Raw genomic sequence first — 6,233 nt, forward strand, 5'->3', positions numbered from 1 at the left:
ATGAGGAATGCCATTGTGTTCCTTGCCCTGGTTATTTGTCACTTGTTAAATGATGTTAGGAGATTCCCAGGTGATTTCATATCTGAAGACTGTAATTTGTGGCCTCCTTATCAGATGCCATGCAAAATGTTTTCTGTGGGTCACAACAGTTTCCCAAGTATCCTATCTTGATTCCCAAGATAGATTACACTGGAATTATCTTTTCAAAGAAAGGAAGGAAGCCCTACATTTCAAACAGTCTAAAGTAGGTTATAAGGACTGAAAAATAATCATTTGGGGACAATCTTACATGAGAAAAAGAATATATTGTAAAAACTAGCTAAGTCAATTCTAATATATCATGTCTTTTAGAGGTTTTTAACTGTATAGGATCGCAGTGAATCAAAACCACAGATCTGTTTTTACTTATTTCAAAACATTCTGTAATGCTCCTTAAAAATCACATTATAGGATAACTGGTATCTAGGTAAGATTATTATTAAATACATTGCCATTCTCCATTTTGTTTTTACTATGTTTACCTTTGCCTTTTTATTCCCAAATGACTAGTTTATATGTATATTTACCTTTGCCGCACAGCAATTTCTTTTCATTCTTTCACTACTCTACGGGAGACATTGTGTTAGAACAGAAATGGAACTAAACCAAGAATGGTGTGAGGAGGCAGATCTCACTAGCTGTGAGGCCTGGGGGTAGGCCCTTGATATTTCTGATCCTCAGTGTTTTCACTTACAAAATAGAGATTGGTTTCATTGATAATGAGGGTCTCTTCCAGCTCTGAAGTCTAAGAGACACTGGCTTTTCATAAAATCTAAACCTATGATATAGATATCATCCATATTTGTTGTTGTTGTTCTGTGAATTTTCAATAAATATCACACTGAATATTTTTATTAAAAGGATATTACCTTTTCTTTCCACAAATATTAAAGTTCCATGTCTCCAATTTCTTGCCTACAAGTTTTCATTTTTACAGGGGAGAGTTACTTTTCTTCAATGTTTTTAGTGTCTACTATTAAGAAACAAAGACACCAAAGTAGGGAAGAAGTTATGAAGTAAATGATACGGAAAGTTTTAAAGCATAACCCGGACCTACTGTAGAGACAAGGAAGAGGGAGGAAGGCTATTTCCACTAGGACACTGCACGTGCAATCTCTAAAGTATGGGACTATCTTTTTCAGAAGTGCAACAGACTGAATGAGAGAATAAAAAGAATCCATATATACAAAGTTCTGAATTTTATTTGATGAGGAGACTTTTGACTTCTGCTAAGCTATTAGACCCCCATTTTTAAAGAAATAAACCATTCCCTGTACATAGAATTAGAAAAAAATACGTGAGAAATCATTTTCCAACTCAGAAGCATGAACCACAACCAACATTCCTACTACAGATGAATACTATCTATACATAATCCTGAAATACACCTAACTAAAGAGCTACTGACTGGCATGCCTGCCACTGTCCTCTGCTATCTGCTCTGTTCCAGTGCTCTCTTGGGTAACCCAAGTCTGTTTCAAAGGCTTTCACACTGTGGTACCAGAGATAAGAATTGTCTCAGGCTTTTGCAGACAGTAACTACTGACCACAGTAAGGTGGATTTCCCACCCCAGAAGTGGTGTCAACTGAAAAGGGAACGCTCTTTGATCTTATCCAGCGATTTCATGCCATTTTAAATTACTCCACTTTGGCATCTTATTTCCCAATTCCACAGTTATCTTGGTTGTTTATTCATTTGAACACCCGAAGTTACTTTATTTGAAATTATTTCCTACCTAGAAAAATTAAACAGGGATTTAAAGGACTCATCCTGTAGTATACAAAGGATAGATATAGAGACTTCCTCGTGTGCAAAGACGAACTGGTAACAACAATGTCATTTCTAGCATGCTTCTCTGTGAATCAAGGGATGTCTTCTAATAAGACTTCAGACTTGTGCTTTTATTCCAAGTTAGACTCTGGTGTCAAGATGCCCTTGGCTAAACTAAGAAACTGTTGATCAAGCAGATGTGACTTTGTTACCAAAGATTAGGAGGACTATGGAAAAAGTAAACCAAACACTACAAGCTATAACACCATCACCTAGCACAGAAACAACAACTAAAAGGATAAAGAACATAGAAAAATAGTTTTCCCCAAGACTGTAATTTTACTGCCTCCTTTGTTAATGCAAAAATAACAGACTCCTACTCATCTGGTATTTCTTACCAGTCCTTTAGAAAGATAGGTGACAGAATTATTGCCACTTGTAGTGGTGATTAGACAGCCATAGACATACAGGAGGTAAATGTTTGCTATCTCAACTACAGATGTATGCACCTCGTCATAAATCAATATATGTTTTACTGTGAACCACCAAAAATATGTTGAATCAAGTGTATGTTGCTTATATCCATGCATTTGAGCTGTGGGGAGCAGTTTCAGGAATATGCAGGGCAATCTTTACATTTGAGAGAATCTGATAAGACAAAAACCAGATGAAATACATGTGATCAAATTCCTATGCTTGGATATAAGATCTATCATAGGGAAAAGAATACATCGGTCAAATTGAAACCAAGTATGCAATGATATCTCTAAAAATGGCCCAAGGACTCCATTTGCCTTTACTAGGATGGGAAAGGCTTTGTGAATAGTGTGAATTTTGGGCTCAGTATTGAAGAAACTTTAGAAATGAATGCAGATGAGTTTGTGGGTAAATCATGAAGACACAGGGAAAAATCGAGCTCTGTATGACCATGAGAATGTTGATAGATGATTAAACCCAATTTAGGCACTTGAGGGATTTTCAGAAAAGAATTATGTGATCCCAGCAATGAAAATTAGTTAGCAGTATTTAGGTGAACTTACCAATGGAGAAGAGGATCTTAAATATAAATGGTAAACCAAGAAATAGTAGCTAAGACCAAAGATACTCAGAACTCACTTGAAGAATGTAACTCAAAATATGAAGTAACAAAATGTCATTCTTACAGTAAATGCTGGCATTATTGGGGAATGGAATTTGCTGGGGCCAGACTACACTGAATTTTCTTGGAACAGGAAAGACTGCTTTTATGGAAGTCAAAGGCAGGCTCTATCTTCAGGACACTGAGTAGTGTGTTCTTCCCCCTTTTTTCTCCTCTCATTTACACCATTGAAAATGAATTTTAAATGATTTTTAAATGTGGAAAGTGTAACCTATGAAATTACATGTTATGGAATATAATCCTATCTTTTTTCTGACTCAAAAGGAAATTTGATTTCTTATAATGTCTTAGGTTATTATTACAAATGTTGGCAGGAATGAATATTTAACAATTATTGGGGATCTTCTACGTTGGGTGTGCTGCTAAGGGTTTTATATGTGTTTTCCTACATACTAAAATAGTATTCTCTACAGGTATTGCAAGGAATCTCTCTGTTTTAAATAATAAACTTACTTCACATTGTACATAATATTTTTCATCAGCTTAATTGTTTGAAGAAATAAATGATTAGGGCAAAAATACAGTGTGTAATGGCAGTTATATGAGAATAGGTGTGTTGAGAAAAATTAAGAACTTTATGATTTTTTTAGAAGTTTAACATTAAGATATATACATAGATCTCTAGATAAAGGTGTTACTAAAAAAGAAAAAGATCCAGCAAAGAAACAATCTTATACTGTTAAAACCAGAAAGTTCTGTAGACATGTACGTATGGCTGAATTTCAGGGGAAATATTAAGACAAAAAAAAGCTAATATTTTGAATCATTTGTTGCATTTCTGAGGCAATATTGCAATGATTTTAATTTACTTCTGTTTCCATGTGGATGATGAGCAAATTTTGCAGACAATTAGGAATCTTGAGCAATATTAGCATAGGTACAAGATAACCTTAGGCAAGGCTCATATTTCTGTACTGGCAGAAATACACTGGCAAAGCCAGGCCTTTATCTTAAGATAGCCCCTTTGGAAGATTTACTGGTTATAAAGTCATTTTATTTTGACTCCACAAATATTCAGTATTTATAGTGAATAGGTTTCTAAATACGTTCTCAAGAAAGCATAAAGTTGAAAGCCCTGAAAATGCAGTTTCTGTAAGGTGTTTCATATTAAATTTAAAGATAACTGTTTCAGAAGAGAAATGCCATATGTATAACTTACTCTATGTTCATTAGCTCTTTTGGTGGAGTCTCTCCATGTAGTACCATAGAATTAGATAAGATATTCCAAGTCAGGCTAAGTGAGTATGAAATGTTTGCTGTCTTTCAAATTAAATAATAGTAAAACTACATTGTCAGGTATTGCAGGTGAGAAAAATACAGAATATCTCAATGCCTGCCCAATATAATACTATATTCTGTCTTAAGTAATAGGGCAAAATGAATTGAAACTTCTAAATTATTAGGAATAATTATAAAAAATCAACTATAGGTATTTGATATGGTATTGTATTACTATTTGTAGAGCAGTAATTTTTTATACATTACTCATTTTATAAAGCAAAGTAAATGGTGTAATAATATGTATATAAGTAGGAAATTCCTCTAAGGGAAGGCTGCAGAGACATAGGTGTTTACCAAAGTATTCTACCTCATATATTAGAATCAACGGAAACAAAATACAAGAAAATTGTATAGTTATTTCATGTAACATCAAATGATACATTGCCTTGAGTATGACAGAGTGTATTTATAACAATATATCAGCTGGGCAAGGTGGCTCACTCCTATAATCCTAGAAATTTGGGAGGCTGAGGCAGGTGAATCACTTGAGGTCAGGAGTTCAAAACTAGCCTGGCCAACACGGTAAAACCCCGTCTCTAGAAAATATACAAAAATTAGCCAGCATGGTGGTGCGCACCTGTAATCCCAGCTACTTGGGAGGCTGGAGGCAGGAGAATTACTTGAACCCAGGAGGCGGAGGTTGCAGTGAGCCGAGATGGCAACACTGCACTCCAGCCTGGGTGACAGAGCGAGACTCCGTCTCAAAAAAAAAAAAAAAAAAAAAATCTCTATCTATCTATCTATCTGTCTATCTATCTATCTATCTATCTGTCTATCTAATTTACAGGCATATTTACAACTGCACTCCAGCCTGGGTGACAGAGCGAGACTCTGTCACAAAAAACAAACAAACAAAAAATCGATATCTATCTATCTATCTATCTATCTATCTAATTTACAGGCATGTTTACAACCAACATCATTCAGTCAAAAATAAAACTTTAACTCAAGATACTCAAACTACAAATGGCATCCCAAACAGGAGTTACTAGAGAAAACTTCTCCAGAAAAGTTTGATTGGGCATTATTGATACTTGGCAGTTGGATGAAAAGTCCTTTAAATTTCTCTTCACTAAAATATATCCCATTACCTTTTTAATGATATTGCCTATGGTCCCTTCAGATTTAATTAAGCATAAGTATTCAACATGTAAGCATACAATTTGCCACTGGAAAATGTACAGAAGCAGAAGTTTACAAATGGTCAAAAAAATAGAATAACATTTGGCATTTGGATGAAATGTTTTCCTTCTGTGTACTTTCAAACCCATTAACCCCTTATTTTATTTTAACAACATTCTTATGATATAGGTGAATTTGATCTTTAGAATTACTCATATTTTACTGTAGGAAATGAGCTTGTTACCTGCCCAAGGAATGCAGATATGGAATTTCTATTCAGATTAAAATTCTATCACCTTGATGTTCTTTCCAAGAAAATTTGTTGCCTGTCAAAAGGAGAAGCAGGATGGACTTCAACCGAAAATTGGAAATAACCCTGAAAAGAAGAAAGAACAATAATAATTTTTTAAAAGATGGCTTGGCAGATGAAGATAATGCAGCATTATAATCCCTTGGAGTTGGTATGGTCAACATTTGTCATCTCACCCCTTGCTTATGCCTTGGTAAAATAACATTTATCTTATGGTATTTTTTATATACATTACTTGCTTTCAAAATTATTCTACACCACATAGCTCCAAAAGAAGCTTTAAAATATCTAAATTGCCATGGATGATGATACAAATTCCTCCTGACCCCACCCTCATTCTTTCCCTAAAATCACAATTTTTATCACTTCCAATCTGGAAGTGTAACATTTGACAAATGAGATGACCATATTTGTAATATCTCCTCTGCCCACTTTAGAAATATTGTTCATAGATGACATAACTTCTCTGTGCTGTATAGTGTTAATTTGAACATTCCTGTCTTAAAATGTTATGGTCTTTATACCACATAGGACAGATACTGCATTGTTAA

The 6,233-nt window shown here is 34.5% G+C and overlaps 1 long non-coding RNA gene across 1 annotated transcript in view; it reads left to right on the plus strand.

The window, feature by feature from the left end:
• The window catches only part of LOC105481146 (uncharacterized), a 29,937-nt gene extending 24,119 nt beyond the window's left edge, over positions 1–5,818 (plus strand). Inside the window, exon 5 of the long non-coding RNA XR_011610009.1 lies at positions 5,687–5,818. This is a non-coding gene — a long non-coding RNA (uncharacterized lncRNA). The remainder of the gene's footprint in view (positions 1–5,686) is intronic.
• The last annotated feature ends 415 nt before the right edge of the window (positions 5,819–6,233 follow it).

The sequence above is a fragment of the Macaca nemestrina genome, chromosome 11, assembly GCF_043159975.1.
Source record: "Macaca nemestrina isolate mMacNem1 chromosome 11, mMacNem.hap1, whole genome shotgun sequence".
Taxonomy (NCBI): domain Eukaryota; kingdom Metazoa; phylum Chordata; class Mammalia; order Primates; family Cercopithecidae; genus Macaca; species Macaca nemestrina.